Below are 19300 nucleotides of genomic sequence, written 5' to 3'. Positions count from 1 at the left end.
GGGAGGGTGACAGAGTATTGAAAACAGGGGTGCCAATTATTTTTACCTTTTTTGAGAGAAAAACAAAATCTCTTTCTCTGAGCAATTGTATTAGAATAAAATAATAATAAAATAAAAAAATATATATATATAAAATTGAGATACAATATAGCTCAGTATTTGAATGATTTATTTTATGCAGTCATTATTTCTCATCTTTATCAAGGGTGCAAATAATTTGGGACCTGACATGAATGTACCCTATATACAGTATATGCAGTATATAACCCATTCAAGTCCATCAATTGAAGCTGGCAGTAGTTGAAGGTTGCTTGGTGCTAGCTGCAAGTTGCTACAAATACCCTCTCTGGAGGAGGAAAACAGATCTACAGGCATAACTTTCTCTCGCTCTCTGTCTACTATAGCAGCACACATCACAGTCAAGTGGTTTATGAAACCGCCCGCTCCCCTACTGCCATCAAAATAATGAATAATCTGCCACTTGCAGTAATCCTCCGGTAGAGCAAGCCCATTAATAGCACGGCATCCAGACATAAAACACTAGAGTTCCCTATTCACCTTTCAAAACACAATGCATTTTCCTTAAAAAAACGTGAACATTGCCCCCACTGCTATTGCAAGTCAGTGACATGTACTGTACACAGGTTTACGGAACATGGTTCGTTTCAAGTGTTGAATGATTTTGATAATTCAATGTGTTAAGCGTTATATCTGGGTCGGGAGTTTAAAGTTTGATCTGCATCCATTTGAAGACAACATCAAAGGTGGGGTAAGCCAACTATTTCAAAAAGCGTCAAGGGTCCATAAAATGAAAACAGACATTTCTCCTAACTGTAAAAGATGTACCTCTGAAAGTGGAACCTATATGCATGTATTTTGGAGCTGTAGAGAGATTGCCAGATTTTGGCAATCTATACATACTGCTGCACAGAAAATACTAGATGTACAGTTTGATATGACCCCGTGTCTCTATCTTCTTAATGCCCAGCAGGACTTTGTTCTTGATCCTGACAGAGAAAATTTGCTCATGACCATTACATACTTTGCTAAGAAATGTATCCTTCTATTGTGGGCCTCTAGTACCTCTCCTACATTTAAAATGTGGATTGACCAGATTGTTGACTTTCTCCCTCTTGAAAAGCTCACTTATGACCTCCACAAGAGACAGCCCAAGTTTGATAGACTCTGGTCTCCACTACTCCACTATATCTCAAATTGGACAGAGTGAATGGGGGGATCGGGGAGGTGAGCAGATGCGTGTTGTGTAAGGTGCTGTAAAATCTAAAAACTAATCATTGGCTCGTCATCTCAGCTAAGGCTGGAAATAGCAAATAAGAACCTTGATAGTGCTGCTGCAAGTTCTACATTTTAAATTTTGTTATAATTATTATTTGTGTGTATGTACAGTGGGGAGAACAAGTATTTGATACACTGCCGATTTTGCAGGTTTTCCTACTTACAAAGCATGTAGAGGTCTGTCATTTTTATCATAGGTACACTTCAACTGTGAGAGACGGAATCTAAAACAAAAATCCAGAAAATCACATTGTATGATTTTTAAGTAATTAATTTGCATTTTATTGCATGACATAAGTATTTGATCACCTACCAACCAGTAAGAATTCCGGCTCTCACAGACCTGTTAGTTTTTCTTTAAGAAGCCCTCCTGTTCTCCACTCATTACCTGTATTAACTGTTTGAACTCGTTACCTGTATAAAAGACACCTGTCCACACACTCAATCAAACAGACTCCAACCTCTCCACAATGGCCAAGACCAGAGAGCTGTGTAAGGACATCAGGGATAAATTGTAGACCTGTACAAGGCTGGGATGGGCTACAGGACAATAGCCAAGCAGCTTGGTGAGAAGGCAACAACTGTTGGCACAATTATTAGAAAATGGAAGAAGTTCAAGATGACGGTCAATCACCCTCGGTCTGGGGCTCCATGCAAGATCTCACCTCGTGGGGCATCAATGATCATGAGGAATGTGAGGGATCAGCCCAGAACTACACGGCAGGACCTGGTCAATGACCTGAAGAGAGCTGGGACCACAGTCTCAAAGAAAACCATTAGTAACACACTACGCCGTCATGGATTAAAATCCTGCAGCGCACGCAAGGTCCCCCTGCTCAAGCCAGCGCATGTCCAGGCCCGTCTGAAGTTTGCCAATGACCATCTGGATGATCCAGAGGAGGAATGGGAGAAGGTCATGTGGTCTGATGAGACAAAAATAGAGCTTTTTGCTCTAAACTCCACTCGCCGTGTTTGGAGGAATAGAAGGATGAGTACAACCCCAAGAACACCATCCCAACCGTGAAGCATGGAGGTGGAAACATCATTCTTTGGGGATGCTTTTCTGCAAAGGGGACAGGACGACTGCACCGTATTGAAGGGAGGATGGATGGGGCCATGTATCGCGAGATCTTGACCAACAACCTCCTTCCCTCAGTAAGAGCATTGAAGATGGGTCGTGGCTGGGTCTTCCAGCATGACAACGACCCGAAACACACAGCCAGGGCAACTAAGGAGTGGCTCCGTAAGAAGCATCTCAAGGTCCTGGAGTGGCCTATCCAGTCTCCAGACCTGAACCCAATAGAAAATCTTTGGAGGGAGCCGAAAGTCCGTATTGCCCAGCGACAGCCCCGAAACCTGAAGGATCTGGAGAAGGTCTGTATGGAGGAGTGGGCCAAAATCCCTGCTGTAGTGTGTGCAAACCTGGTCAAGAACTACAGGAAACGTATGATCTCTGTAATTGCAAACTAAGGTTTCTGTACCAAATATTCAGTTCTGCTTTTCTGATGTATCAAATACTTATGTCATGCAATAAAATGCAAATTAATTAATTAAAAATCATACAATGTAATTTTCTGGATTTTTGTTTTAGATTCCTTCTCTCACAGTTGAAGTGTACCTATGATAAAAATTACAGACCTCTACATGCTTTGTAAGTAGGAAAACCTGCAAAATTGTCAGTGTATCAAATACTTGTTCTCCCCACTGTATGTATATGTAGGTATGTATATATGTATATATATATATATATAACATTTTTTTTTTTTTATTATTATTATTATTATATTTTTTTTTTTAAGTCTGTCACATCTGTGAATGTGGAATGTGTTTGGTTGGTTGTTTGAAAACTTAATAAAACTTTAAATTGAAAAAAAAAAAAAGCGTCAAGGGCTCACCGAAAAGGTACAGAAATAGAGAAAGACACCTCTGGGCTTCATGTGATGGATGATAGAAGAGATAGAGAGAGAGAGGGGGGGGGGGGGGGAGATAGAGATAGAAAGAGAGAGAGTAGAAAGACAGTCACTGAGATTCACAAATACAGAGAGAGAGAGAGAGAGAGAAAGAGAGAGAGAGAGAGATTGAAGAAAGTGTAAGGTGCAAACGATTGACAGAGAGCTAGAGAGAGAAACAGAGAGAAAGAGAGAGAGAGGGGTGAAAGTGTAAGGTGCAAACGATAGACAGAGCACTAGAGAGAGAAACAGAGAGAAAGAGAGAGAGAGGGGTGAAAGTGAGAGAGTATATAAAAGGTAGTGTTAATTAGCCAGAATGTTTGCCCTCTCCCAGGAACTCCTTCATGTTAGGCCAGAGAAAAACTGAAGCAGATGAATCTGAGAAGAAATATATGCTTAAGTGGCCTTTTATAGATGGATCACAGGCTTCGCCTGCTTCCCCCCCCCCCCCCAATCCCGTGTCCCTGATTAATGCAAAGGGTACAGTCGGGTGTGGGGGGGTGCCAGTGATATCTGACGTCTCCTATTGTATGCTGATGTGTTGACAGGTGTGGCATTTGGGATGCAATGTTGGACATGCCTTTCAGTGGCCTTCAGCCAATTACCAGATAAAGGAAACATCCCAAAACAATACGCTATAAAGGGTGTGTGAAAATATTATTTTTATGTGTACATAGGACTTGATGTTAAGAATTAGGTCTTGAAATGCAATATTAAATGTTGAACAAATTGAAATGAGTAAAACAATCAGTATCTAGCTCATTTTATAGCTATTTTAAATATGGGTTTTTAATTTTTTCAAATGCCAACCAAGGTGTAAATATCAAAGAAACTGAATTTCCCCCAAAAAAAGTAAGATAGAATCAAATAGGTGTCAAGTGTTAAAATGTGGTTGGAATTTACAATGTAAAATATAAATTATCATAAATAATTATGAGAAATACATAACACAGCCATTGATGTTTGAGGTGAAGTAGCTAAAGAGAGCATTGAAACCAATGGGGGTCGCTGGTGTCACCGATAATCCTTGACCCTATGATGGAAGAGTATTTTCAAATGATTTCCAGGAGAGACATACTGATACACACAATTATAATGATGAAACTATACAACATAACATTTAGTAAGGACCCTGTGGGACAATAATATGGTGCCAATATTTCTTATGGCGCCCATCATGCCAAATACTAAATTGTGTAAACTGAATTTACCAATTGCTCTGCATAGGTGATGAAACACAAAACGGCCCCATTTATATTACTGAATCATATCATACAGTATCATAACATCAAGAAATGTTAGGAATAAACATGACATGGTATTATGGTTCCATAAGAGTTAGGACCATTCCTTTGAAAGAAAGAAAAACTATTGCTGTGGATTTCATAATTTTACATTTAAGTACACTACTTAAATGCGCTCACATTAATTAACTTAAATCACAACCAGCATTAAAGGCACAAACTGTAACTTTCATGTCCAGTTAATAGTTTGGCCTCTACGTATTTTACAAACTTTGTGGGTGTGTCTTGGAACATTCAACTGCCATTGGGTGATTTGGATGCTGTAGTAACCACCTCCAAAACCAGCCCCCTTTGGTTTGGGGGGCACTTACAACAGAATTCCGATATCATAGAAATGTGAGTCACAGTTACATTTGTCAACTCCCACCCCCCACAATCAACAACCAGGTGCAGGGGCAGCACTTTTGACCGGAAATTGAAGTTAGAGATAGTGCCTTTAGTACATAAACTGATATCACAGTTAACACTAGAAACAGCAACACAAATAATTTGAAATAATGAATAATTAAAGTGCACAATATAAATGGGCATCATGGGTATTATAAGAATGCTGGGATAAAACAATACATACTGTATATGAACATCAATATAATGAAAAAATATGAATTGTTGGCCACTAATAAAATTAATATATCTGATAAATGAGGAAATGGATATATCAAGTGTAATTAATCATATCCTTCTTATTCAGGTAGCAGCTAAAAATACAGCTACCTTGGTGCACCACTCGCCTTCTGGCCTTGGCAATAAATCATAGCCGTAGCTCCACAGCGATACCTCATATGACGCAATACCCACAGAGAAAAGCTTGTTGAGTTTACCCACTTCCATTTATCTGTCACTTGTAAATATATGTGAATAGCAACTGTATGACCTGGTGTGACACCTGAGCTTATTTCTCTGTGATGCATCTCTACTGCTTATTGTTGGTCGCCACTAGCTACACACCTATTGCTCGGTCTTCACAGCTAGCGCTCTGCTAAGGTCTTCAATATGTCACTGTCTCCAAGGCCATGACGTAGCTCCCACAATGGTTAAATCAAAGGAGTTAAGACCCAGGAAGCAGTACCTACCGTCAAGACCAGATTTGTCAAAGCCATTACCAACACATTGGGTGGCAGGTAGCCTAGCGGTTAGAGCGTTAGGCCAGTCACCGAAAGGTGGCTAGTTCGAATACCCAACAAGGTGAAAAATCTGTTTCCAATTTACTTGCAGTGTAAATATTTCCAATAGACATAGTTCTTGCCAAGTGCAAACAATTGAGAATGATCAAAAGCTGGTGTCTGGTATTGTTAGGCATCAGGCATATTGTTAGACAATAGTAAACATTGAGTCTCCTTAACTTGATGATCAGTGAAAGAATTGAGAGGGGTATACTATGCTGCAGTCCTAATTAGGCCCAAGCAAATTGTAGAACAGTTACATTCACATGCATGCTGACAAGATATGGATGCCTTTTATAAATGAACCCGTATATTGCACCACATGAGTTAAGAATTGCTATTTTCTTGCATAACATGTGGCCAACAAATGAATAAAGATTGTGGAGAATAAAGAAAACTAAGCCTACGAAGTAGGCTATGATAAAATAATAATAAAATAATATCCATTACAAAAGTTACCTTTGGCAATGCCTGTGGCTATTCCCTCAAGAGATCCTAACGAGTTTCACTTCTTAGATAGTGTTTCTGTTTTTGTAGCGGCTGTACAAATGCCCTGGTTATCCTCGCCGCCCAGTCTTGATAGATACTACAGTCACACAGTGGACTGGAACGCTATCGCATTCAGTCGCTGGCTGCCACAAGGGTTAAAGCATACTGGATTAGGAAGTGTCACACACACACACACAGGAACACACACACACACACACACACACAGGAACACACACACACACACACACACACACACACACACACACACACACACACACACACACACACACACACACACACACACACACACACACACACACACACACACACACACACACACACACACACACACACACACACACACAGGAATTGTTCTAGTTGCCAACCTCCCCTGCCACCTTCACTCTCTCTCCCTCTCCTTTCTTCTCCTCGATTTATCTCTCGTTCTCCTCCTCTACGTGAAGCGGTAGACAGAGTGCTGGACACCACTCTATCACGGATCGTGTTACGCTGTCTGGCTCTAGCTGCACTCTCAGACGATAGGCTGAGCGTTGTGTGTGTGTGTGTGTGTGTGTGTTTACCCTGCATAAGTGGAGGGAAAGAAAGGGAAGGAAAGGAGAGAGGGGATAGAGACTGCCACCAGCTAAAGCTCAACCGGAGGGGGGGGGGGGTATTTGCCTTAGAAACACACCTCCAAGACATCTCGATAGGTGACATACAGTACATTGACACAATAGAGAAACAGTGAAATTAATTCACATGTGGGACTGTGTGGTAGTTCTGTCACTCAAGTGGTCCTGACCTAAAAGTGTCACCTTATTCCTGTTTAAAAACTGTTTTGATATTAACTTATCCATCAGGGTGACATCACTATAGTAATAGCCTTAATGTCTTCTCCTCAGTTAAACAATAAGATTAGATGTTTCAATGTCCTAATGTGTGCTAATTATACCAATTATACCATTGCAAATCAATACAAATACTAAAGTGCTGAAATGTACATTTACACACACAAACAATATCAATTATTTAGTTTGTATTATAATGAACACAAGCTTCTGAAAAAGACTAAGAGACCTTGGTCTCAGCATTACTCCCTGTCAAAATAAAGGTTACATAAATAAAATAAATAAAATATTCTCTTATTTTGATCATGGATTACGTTTGAGTGTATATTTCTGAGGAAACAAGAACAATTGAATGAAAAAGCACAATACATTAAAGATGGTCAAATGCATACATTTTACTCTTTATTTTTGTCAATATGGGCAGTCTACATAGACTTGGATTAAATCATGTTAAATTATATCAAAATAATATTCTGAGTATATATGTCTCTTTGATTTTGGATGTCACTTGAGAGCCTTGACAAAATAGAATATTAATGTGACTTTGTACGTGATATATTTCATACGTACTGTATATCACATGGTTAAATTAATATTGTTTGTTTTACTTTTTCCATGCCATGAAGGGGACATAAATTGTCTTCATTAGTCTCTCAATAGGCTGTGAAATGTATTTGGGAATGTTTATAATTGTCACTTTATTATCTTTTTTTTTTTAATCGAAACCGTCAAAGTGACTTCTGCATGAACTATTTTTTAGAAATCGAGGAATTAAATTGTGCTTTAAAGGCACATTTGGTAGTTTATATTTCTATTTAGTGGGAACCTAAATGTTTTTCATGTGTTTTTTTAGGGCTGAGGGGGAGTTTTTTTATGTTTAAAATACAAGAAGGAAAGGAACAGGTGCCCAGACTGGCCTATATCAATCCTAGTTTGTTTTTTGTGTATGAAATGCAATGTGCAACCACAGCTGAAAGTGTGCCTTTAACACCCCTGTCAAGGTCATATTTTAAATTAATAAAATAGATTGGCATTGTGTCCTCTATTCAATTGTCTATTCCTTGAAAAATACTAAAATAAAACAAATAGAGAAAATCAATTTGCAATAAATTTTTGAAAACCCTCTCTTTTGCTCTTGCAAATATGTGTGGTTGATTGAAAGATAATGGTTATGGTCTAGAATCCATTGTTGCTATGAGCACTTCAGTAGTAAACCTATGCATATCCTTGGCCCAATGGCAAACACTAATGCATTAAATATGGTTTTCTAATATTTCATGGTCTGATGACAAACTATTCGATTCAACACTCAGAAATGCATAATGTTATATTGATCTAGAATGCATAATATAAAAACATGTCACAACAAGCAAGCAAAAATGGTTGACTGAAGTGTTAAATGGTGCACTATCGATATCGTAATTATTGGACACGTGCAATCGGGACTGAATCAAAAGTCAAGGAATGAATTCCCCCTTGTTGTTCTGGTTTAATGTAGTTTTAGGTAGTTTTTCGGCTAATGCTGTAGCCTTTTTGCACAAGGAAGAATACATTTCAAAGATTTATTTTAATGTATGTGTTTGTGTTTTACGGTCAAGCATATCTTTCATATATTTTTGTCTAGAAGATTGAAAACATTAGTTATACCTGATTATATTCATAGCTCATAAAAATATATTGGGCATGTCATTATTCATGATAATCAATCATGTACAAGAGGTGGATAATATTGTGCCATCAGCGATCCTTCACTAATAACTTAAAATGGTTTGAACTGATGAGACTTATTTGAAGAGGCGTTTGAAAAAACGTAGGCCTATTTTAGCATATTGCTTGAAGTACAGCGCTAAAGGTAGAAGTTTCTTCTATACACAGACCTAGGATCAGATTACCCAACCCAAATATTAACATTAACCATTAGGAGATTAAAGATATACAACCCTGGAACAGCGGTTAGAGGCAATTTCTAGCGAATCCTAAACCTATGTTTGATCAGGTGTATCTCACTGATCATCCCTAAAGCCAAAACCTCATTTGGACGCCTTTCCTTCCAGTTCTCTGCTGCCTGCGACTGGAACGAATTGCAAAAATCTCTGAAGTTGGAGACTTTTATCTCCCTCAACAACTTTAAAAATCTGCTATCCGAGCAGCTAACCGATCGCTGCAGCTGTACATAGTCCATCTGTAAACTACCCACCCAATTTACCTACCTCACCCCCCATACTGCTTTTATTTATTTACTTTTCTGCTCTTTTGCACACCAGTATCTCTTCTTGCACATGATCATCTGATGATTTATCACTCCAGTGTTAATCTGCTAAATTGTAATTATTCGATTTATTGCCTACCTCATGCCTTTTGCACACATTGTATATAGATTCTCTTTTTTTTCTACCATGTTATTGACTTGTTTATTGTTTACTCCATGTGTAACTCTGTGTTGTCTGTTCACACTGCTATGCTTTATCTTGGCCAGGTCGCAGTTGCAAATGAGAACTTGTTCTCAACTAGCCTACCTGGTTAAATAAAGGTGAAATAAATAAAATAAAAATAAAATGTCAGGAAGAGAGCATGAACTCACTAAGCATGTCAGTGGTGAGTATCTGCAATGAGTATGGCTCCTCTCCAATTTGTGTAATCTAAGTGTCCCACTGATCCACATTATACAGTACGAATGCTATTCATATTGAGTGCCCCAAATGAATCTGCTCTGTTCATTATCTATCCTCAAAAAAGGTATTTGGGACATATGTTCAAAATGGGGGCTTATATTCGTCATATAAAAACTCCCAGGGTCATTGTTGATTTCCATTCTTTTCACATAACAGTTGTCCTGGGTGTGATTCCCCTCATTGGATGGTTAAGGAATACTAAATGGGCCAAAGGCATGTGTAAGTCAATGTCTAGGTCCCTCAAGACCCTGTGCAATGTAAATATCCATACAATACATCACATTATGTATCATTGACCTATCACGTTAACATGTATCACTGACCTAGGTCATGCAGTAGAGATATTAACAATACTGCCAAATTATATCATATTTCAAAGCAACAATTGTATGTGTATGTTAAGGCTACCCTGCCTTCAAGTGACTTATGGGGATATAATGACTAGTCCTACAGTAAGAGCTTTTAGTTAGGGGACATTGAATGATTGGGAAAAAGAGGTGGTGGGCTTGTGCCTTGATGGTTCGTCTGGAGAATAAATTTAAATCTGTCTAGAATGTCTTGCCTTTGACAGTCACCCGCTGCTGTGGATCCATCCTCTGTCAAAACAGGCTTACCACCAAAGCCCTTGGATAAACAGCCACCTATACAGCCAAGTAGCTTGCTTTCACAATAGCTGTATGTACAAAGAGAGAAGAAAAAGTGTTTCTGCACTGGCGAATATACTGCAATGAATTTGGAGTAAACAACCAGAAACCAACATGCATTGTCCTACTTACCGTCCCTCATTCTAAAAGCAAAAGAGAGCTGGGGGGAGAAATAATACAAATGGTGGGTATGACAGGTGTTCACTCTGGGTTCTGGAGTTTGGAATTTGACATGCAGAGTGCGTCTGTTGCAGACGCTGATGTTTTCTATGAATAGACAGCGAGAAAGACAGAGGGGGACGCCTCAGTGCTGTTCTGGTTCTTTGGTGTTTCCTCCTCCAGCTGCCCTTTACAATATGGATTATGTGGCCAGGCAGTGGCCAGGGCTGCTCCATGGGGGGGCTGGGTTGGGTGCCCGACTCCTGCGGACTCCCCGCAGAGACCCCTGTGTGAGGGGGACGCTGAAACTAGCAGGCCGCCCTCATTGCGATCCTGCAGACAGACGCTTCTCACACTAGCCCATACGCTAGCATGTGAAAGAGAGGTAGCGAAAAGAAGAGGGTGAAAGATAAAGGGAGGGAGGGGGCCACAGACTCAGAGTCAAAGCAGAACAGAAAATGGGTTTGCAGCGAAAGCTGTCTGCTATCACCAATCATGCCAATCCACAAACTGTTGCCCTGTAAAAAAGAACAAAATGAAACTCCCAGTGGTTGCAGCTATTGCCGATTTACCGTTCAAACAGTCGGGTGTAACAATAATAATGGTCAGATGTGACAGCTACGCTGCAGCGCGGCCCCACCGACTGAAGTTAACAAGAGGTCCTGGCATTAAGTGCCAGCTCAGACACAAAGGTCTGAACAGTATGGCGCCGGGGCCGCTAGCGCGGCGTTGCTAAATGGAGCAGGTGATTTCCTATCTCCTCCGGTGCCCCGAGGCACAGCCAATCACGACCGGGGAACTGTGGCCCGAACAAGACGAAGGGAGAGGAGGGAGGATGCATTATTCACACGTACTGCTACGGCACGAAGACCTCGACAAAGGGAAGGCCTCCGGAAACATTGACTTGTTTCCGATCCATTATTGATGGCAACAGCACACCCTGTACCTTTCCCTGATTCTCTATTCCCTTAATAAAGGCTATTTCCAGTAAAGTAATTCACCGTGGGGAAAATGCTCAATAATATTGAAGCAGTATTTCTTCCAAATTGAAAACTTTTGCATGAAAGCTCCAGGGGGACACACTGTAATGTTATAAATAAGTATATTGTGTAGTCAATTTTTTTACGGTTCTGTTTCCACTGGTATTTCAATAGCTACCTGGAATTAAATAGATTTTTCTCCCCAACTTGGGATACATGCACGTCACTCGAACCTCGTAAATCACGAGATAGTCCAAGTCATGGGTCCCATTACCAAATACCATGTTATGAACGTTACATTTAGAAATGGTATATTCCGAATGCTGTTACAATCACAACCTTCGACAATGAGCCAAATTAGGAAATGCACATCCAAGACTGTTGACCACCAGATATGTATGAACCCCCTGGAGGAAATCACTCCCTGGCTTTTAACTTGAAGACAATTGCTTCACATTTCATGGCGTCCAATCCTAGATTATTACGAGGCACACTTCAAAGATTTCCCCTCAATCTCCCAGGGAAACACAATCAATCTGCTCAGTATGCGTGGCCGGGACAGTCGGTCATGTTCCCTTTGAGGATCACCACGTCTTTGACTGATCTGCAGTCGATCCCCAGATTGTGGCTAATCATCATTACCGGCTGCTGAAACAATGATTTTCCTTCCATCCATGGAGCTTCAGGAAGGACACCGGGGATCTAGGAGTTTTTGTAATGATGGCTTAGGGCTTGAGTCTGGATTTATAGGAATTAAGGGGGACTTGGACCTAACCAAATGTGTACTCTGGTTGCCCAATCAACTAATTATAGCTTTTATTGTAAATATGTCCAGCCAAATAGGTAGCCACTCTATGTAGCTACTACAGTTCAATATTTATTAAGAAATAGGTTTTAGTTAGGTTTTAGCACAATCAGAGGATGCATGATTCAAATATACTAGATGGAGGAGAATTTATGACCACAGCACATTACAAGAAGGGAAGGCAAAATGCAGAGGTAGGAGAGGACAGTTAAACACATCATTGGACACAATACGTAAAAAATGGATGCCAGATTATGAGAAATGACTCGTTCCATGCAGTGCTTAAAGGTTAGGTCTCCATTACACAGAGAGCCAAATGTCAGCAGTATCCCCTGAAAGAGTGGACTCCAATATTAATGGAGAGTCCAGGGAATCGGGGAATAGGCTTCCCCTCCCTGAGTTTCCCCTCTTTCCAGACATTCATTTAGTTGTCAACCAACACCTTGTGCATATAACACATACAACTACAAACTAAATGATGGAGTGAGTATGGCCCTCCCTGATATTTAGTCAGTGTTTCTAAATGAATGTTACTCACACACAGGACTGGGATAATGGAATATCAACATTACTCACACACAGGACTGGGATAATGGAATAGCAGCAGACTAGTGCTGTCGAAATGCAGAGCAGTTCGCTGCTGCACAACTGAAGTTGTCTCCCTGGTGGCATTAGCATATTGCCACATTTTCTTGCTAATATCGCACTCTTGTTTTGCCTCTTAGCTACCTCTACTACTGTGTCCCCACAGTCCCAAATGAAGCACACATTCAGCAGCATAAAAGTATTGGGTAACACTTTATTTGTAGATGCTCCATCAGTAACATTTTAAATAACTATCTACTAATCCTAACAAGCATCTACATATGGACTATCTGGATTATCCAAATAAGTGGGACCAATTATTGTTATCTGGATAAAGAGTATGAGAAACTTCAAGTGCAGAAAAGCTACTTGCACTTAGATAACCAACTCATAGCATATTTGCTTGTTCATGTTTACAAGGGCGTTAACTGCTTTCATTTTATAAGGGCGTTAACAACTGCTTTCATCTTACAATGTCGTTACAACTGCTTTCATCTTACAAGGACATTAACAACTGCTTACCTCTTACAAGGGTGTTAACAACTGCTTACCTCTTACAAGGGTGTTAACAACTGCTTTCATCTTATAGGGACATTAACAACTGCTTACCTCTTACAAGGACGTCAACAACTGCTTTCATCTTACAAGGACGTCAACAACTGCTTTCATCTTACAAGGACGTCAACAACTGCTTTCATGTTACAAGGACGTCAACAACTGCTTTCATGTTACAAGGACGTCAACAACTGCTTTCATGTTACAAGGACGTCAACAACTGCTTTCATCTTACAAGGTCATTAACAACTGCATTCATCTTACGTAATTAACAACTGCTTTCATCTTACAAGGACGTTAACAACTGCTTTCATCTTACAAGGACGTTAACAACTGCATTCATTTTACAAGGACGTCAACAACTGCTTTCATCTTATGTAATTAACAACTGCTTTCATCTTACGTAATTAACAACTGCTTTCATCTTACAAGGACGTTAACAAATGCTTTCATCTTACAAGGTCATTAACAACTGCATTCATCTTACAAGGTCATTAACAACTGCATTCATCTTACGTAATTAAACTGCTTTCATCTTACAAGGGTGTTAACAACTGCTTTCATCGTACAAGGACGTTAACAACTGCTTTCATCTTACAAGGTCGTTAACAAATGCTTTCATCTTACAAGGTCATTAACAACTGCATTCATCTTACAAGGTCATTAACAACTGCATTCATCTTACGTAATTAACAACTGCTTTCATCTTACAAGGGTGCTAACAACTGCTTTCATCTTACAAGGACGTTAACAACTGCTTTCATCTTACAAGGACGTTAACAACTGCATTCATCTTACAAGGACGTCAACAACTGCTTTCATCTTATGTAATTAACAACTGCTTTCATCTTACGTAATTAACAACTGCTTTCATGGTACGTAATTAACAACTGCTTTCATCTTACGTAATTAACAACTGCTTTCATCTTACGTAATTAACAACTGCTTTCATCTTATGTAATTAACAACTGCTTTCATCTTACGTAATTAACAACTGCTTTCATTTTATGTAATTAACAACTGCTTTCATCTTACGTAATTAACAACTGCTTTCATCGTACGTAATTAACAACTGCATTCATCTTACGTAATTAACAACTGCTTTCATCTTACAAGGACGTTAACAACTGCTTTCATTTACTCGCAAAAAGTGCAATTACTCCAGTAGGCTTGGGCGGTATACTATACATACAGTATACCATATACATACCATATATACATACCATATACATACCATACACATACCATGTATACATAACATATACACTACCAGTCAAAAGATTTAGAACCCCTACTCATTCAAGGGTTTTTCTATATTTTTACTATTTTCTACATTGTAGAATAATAATGAAGACATCAAAACTATGAAATAACACATATGGAATCATGTAGTTACCAAAAAAGTGTTAAACAAATTCAAAAATATTTTATATTTGAGATTCTTCAAATAGCCACATTTTGCCTCTTAGAAATTGTGTTCACATTTTCCGTCTGTTGCCCGCATCGCAGTCATTGTACTAATAATAACTTTGGAAATGTGTGCGTTTCTATCAAAATAAGTGACTTATTATGTTATAATAGTTTATGTATGTCGTTTCTATTGTAGCTCACTGTATGGAGCATAATATATTTGTGTATATACCTATTCCTATATAACCGTGAGCACGCGAGGTAACATTATTCATTTCATAACCTTTATGGTGTTATATTCAATCGTGCTTATGTAGCTAGCTACATTCGTCTATTAGCTCTGTAAAACAATGCTAATTGTGGCAGAGAAGTATTAGCTTGTGTTGTATTTTGAAGATAACCTGGCCTTATAACTCCCAAGTAGCGCAGTGGTCTACGGCACAGCATCTCAGTGCTAGAGGTGTCACTACAGACACCCTGGTTCAAATCCAGGCTGTGTTTCTATCAAAGTAAGTACCTTATTACGTTATAATAGTTTCTGTATGTCATATTACGCTGTTTCTACTGGAGCTCCCTGTATGTATGAAGCATAATATATTTGTGTATATTCCTTATAACCGTGGACACGCGAGGTAGCATTACTCATTTCATAACCTTTATGGTGTTATATTCAATCGTGCTTATGTAGCTAGCTACAATCTTCTATTAGCGCTGTAAAACAATGTTAATTGCGTCACAGAAGTATTAGCTTGTGTTGTATTTTGAAGCTACCCTGGCCTTATGACTCCCAAGTGGCGCAGCGGTCTACAGCACTTCATCTCAGTGCTAGAGGCCTCACTACAGACACCCTGGTTCGAATCCAGGCTGTATCATAACCGGCCGTGATTGGGAGTCCCATAGGGTGGCGCACAATTGGTCTAGCATCGTTAGAGTTTGGCTGGTGTAGAGGACATTGTTAAATGTTAAATGTCTTGCCTAGTTAAATAATGGTTAAAAAATATATGACCATGGTTTGTTTTCATTTGGCCTATTTAGCATAGCTCTGTTCTGCCCTGCCCCCTTGTGGAGCTCAAAAGTTACTGTTTCTTACTGTTATAACTCAAATTTGTAATTTTGTCAATGCAATATACTATTTGTATATCAGTGTGTATTATGTTACTTTTTTCTAATATTGTTTTATTGCTATATCCTGATATTGTATTCTAATTACTAAAAATTCCTCTTTATTCTGTACTTTCAGAAACCACAAACAGTATTTGCCAATATCATGACTGGAACTGGAGCTGGACATCTTTCGAGCTGAAGATTGAGGCCAGCTTTTGTATCCTAGCGTACACTCCTTATCAGTTTTACTGGATGAAAACACAGATAGAAAACACATAGGCCAATATGTTATAGTCGTCTATTTTATTGCAGTATTGGTGGTGGTTGGTTGAACAACAACAAACTTGTTTTACTAGAGGAAAAAAAACGGAATATGCATAACCCATATTTCATATTCATGCAGTGACTGAACAACAACTGCATTTGCACCCCCACCTCTAAAGGCATAGTATCATGGCGGGTCACCTGTCAAGTCACCTGTCAGGTCAGTCAGTCACTAATTGCTGCAGATGTGCTCAATAGTGCTTGAGCATATGATACTCCCCAAAGCATGGTGAAATACATAGAGGTGTATCACAAGCTAAACACATGTATTTTGTCAACTTCCTCTGCTTACTTCTCCTGGTGCAAGACAGGCAGACTTTGCAGTGCTGTTTTATTCACATGTTTTCAAGTACCGATGACAAATCATGCATTCCGATTCTTGCATAGATTGTAATGGGCACATATTATGTGTCACGCTGTCACGTTCTGACCATATTTCTTTTGTATTTTCTTTGTTTTAGTGTGGTCAGGGCGTGAGTTGGGTGGGTATGATCTATGTTTTCTGTTTCTATGTGGGTTAGGGTACCTCTGTACCTCCTGGACTCTGAACTGGTTTTGACCTTTTGCCTGTCCACAACCATTCTCTTGCCTACCCTTTTGGATTATAATAAATATCAAAGACTCAAACTATCTGCCTCCCGTGTCTGCATCTGGGTCTCGCCTTGTGCCCTTATAATTATGTGTGTAAAATACTTTTTTGAAGGTTGTACTGATTATGATGAGCTAAACCTATTCCAGCTGTGTGTGGAGCCATGTTTGTTGACATACAATGCATTCTGGGTTTCACGTAATCGTCTGTCGGACCAAATATGCTATAACAAAATGAGGTGAGTAAGGGTTCACAAATTTTTTGAGAACTTCCGGAAGTGAATGGTGGGATGTGAACAATGGTAGATGACACACCCCCTTCAACATGCATACTATAAACAGACCAAACTCATCTTGTCTTCTCTTATCTTTGGTTTCTGTGAGGAAGAAAAAGTATGGCAGCGCGCAGAAACTACCCATCGTCGGATTACTTTCGATTTCTAGAGAGTGTTTAACTCAATTATTTTGATGAATGGTGAGCTCACACGTGATGTGATTTATTATAAATAGTAATTGCTATTAGCTAATTCATTTGTAGTTTATGTCAGCTGAGAGTTATTAAAATATGACCGCTTGTGTTACGTTAATCTTTCCTCAGTTAGCACTAGGTCAAATGTAGCCTACATTTTTCCTGTTTGGATGATTGTGTTATGCTGTAGATACTTCTGTGAATGTCCGAACATTGCATAAAAAAATGTACTGCTCACATTCTGGACATAACTTTGTAAGGACTGTGTTTGTGCAAAATGTTTCTCAAATGCTGATTGTTGCGTCATTTGAAACTGGCAGTTCTAAATAAGCGTTCTAATCACACTGGTTTGATCGTACGCTACAAATCAAATCAAAGTTTATTTGTCACGTGCGCCGAATACAACAGGCTCTAACCAACAGTGCAAAGTATAAGTAAAAACAAAAGTATTAGGTGAACAATAGGTAAGTAAAGAAATAAAAACAACAGCAAAAAGACAGTGAAAAATAACAGTAGCGAGGCTATATACAGTAACGAGGATATATACAGGCACCGGTTAGTCGGGCTGATTGAGGTAGTATGTACATGTTTATATGGTTAAAGTGACTACGCATATATGACAAACGGAGAGTAGCAGTAGTGTAAAAGAGGGGTTGGCGGATGGTGGATGGCGGGACACAATGCATAGCCAATGTGCGGGGGCACCGGTTGGTCAGGCTATATGAGGTAGTATGTACATGAATGTATAGTTAAAGTGACTATGCATATATGATAAACAGAGAGTAGCAGCAGCGTAAAAGAGGGGTTGGGGGGGGGGCACACAATGCAAATAGTCCAGGTAGCCATTTGATAACTTGTTCGGAGTCTTATGGCTTGGGGGTAAAAACTGTTGAGAAGCCTTTTTGTCCTAGACTTGGCACTCCGGTACCGCTTGCAATGTGGTAGTAGAGAGAACAGTCTATGACTGGGGTTGCTGGGGTCTTTGACAATTTTTAGGGCCTTCCTCTGACACTGCATGGTGTAGAGGTCCTGGATGGCAGGCAGCTTAGCCCCAGTGATGTACTGGGCCGTACGCACTACCCTCTGTAGTGCTTTGCGGTCGGAGGCCGAGCAGCTGCCGTACCAGGCAGTGATGCAACCAGACAGGATTCTCTCGATGTTGCAGCTGTAGAACGTTTTGAGGATCTCCGAGGACCCATGCCAAATATTGGGTTCTCAGACCACTGTAGAATGATCACACCCAAGTGTTGGGATATGTGAAAAGTTAACCAGCATGGCTACCACAGCATTCTGCAGTGATACGCCATCCCATCTGGTTTATGGCTTAGTGGGACTATCATTTGTTTTCAAACAGGACAATGACTCAACACACCTCCAGGCTGTGTAAGAGCTATTTTACCCAGGAGGAGAATGATGGAGTGCTGCATCAGATGACCTGGCCTCCACAATCCCCGACCTCAACCAAATTGAGATGGTTTGGGATGAGTCGGACCGCAGAGTGAAGGAAAAGCAGCCAACAAGTGCTCAGCATTTGTGGGAACTCCTTCAAGACTGTTGGAAAAGCATTCCAGGTGAAGCTGGTTGAGAGAATGCCAAGAGTGTACAAAGCTGTCATCAAGGCAAAGGATGGCTATTTGAAGAATCTTAAAAATAAAGTATACTTAAAGTATACTTAAATATAAAGTAACACTTTTTTGGTTACTACATGATTCCATATGTGTTATTTCATAGTTTTGACATCTTCACTATTATTCTACTATGTAGAAAATAGTAAAAATAAAGAAAACCTTTTTTATTTTTTACCTTTATTTAACTAGGAAAGTCAGTAAGAACAAATTCTTATTTTCAATGACGGCCTAGGAACAGTGGGTTAACTGCCTTATTCAGCGACAGAACCACAGATTTGTACCTTGTCAGCTCGGGGATTTGACCTGCAACCTTTCGGTTACAAGTCCA

At 39.6% G+C, this 19300-nt stretch overlaps 1 protein-coding gene and 1 long non-coding RNA gene across 5 annotated transcripts in view; one reads left to right on the top strand and one right to left on the bottom strand.

The window, feature by feature from the left end:
- The window catches only part of LOC139574453 (teneurin-3), a 175828-nt gene that overhangs the window by 119531 nt on the left and 36997 nt on the right, over window positions 1–19300 (bottom strand). The window lies entirely within an intron of this gene.
- Window positions 17179–19048, top strand: LOC139574455 (uncharacterized). Its single transcript, XR_011674778.1, has 2 exons — window positions 17179–17350; window positions 18699–19048. It is a non-coding gene; the product is annotated as an uncharacterized lncRNA (long non-coding RNA).

Source organism: Salvelinus alpinus, chromosome 4 (assembly GCF_045679555.1).
Source record: "Salvelinus alpinus chromosome 4, SLU_Salpinus.1, whole genome shotgun sequence".
Lineage (NCBI taxonomy): Eukaryota > Metazoa > Chordata > Actinopteri > Salmoniformes > Salmonidae > Salvelinus > Salvelinus alpinus.
Note: the sequence above shows the minus strand (reverse complement) of the source record. Positions and strands in the feature narration are given on the sequence as shown.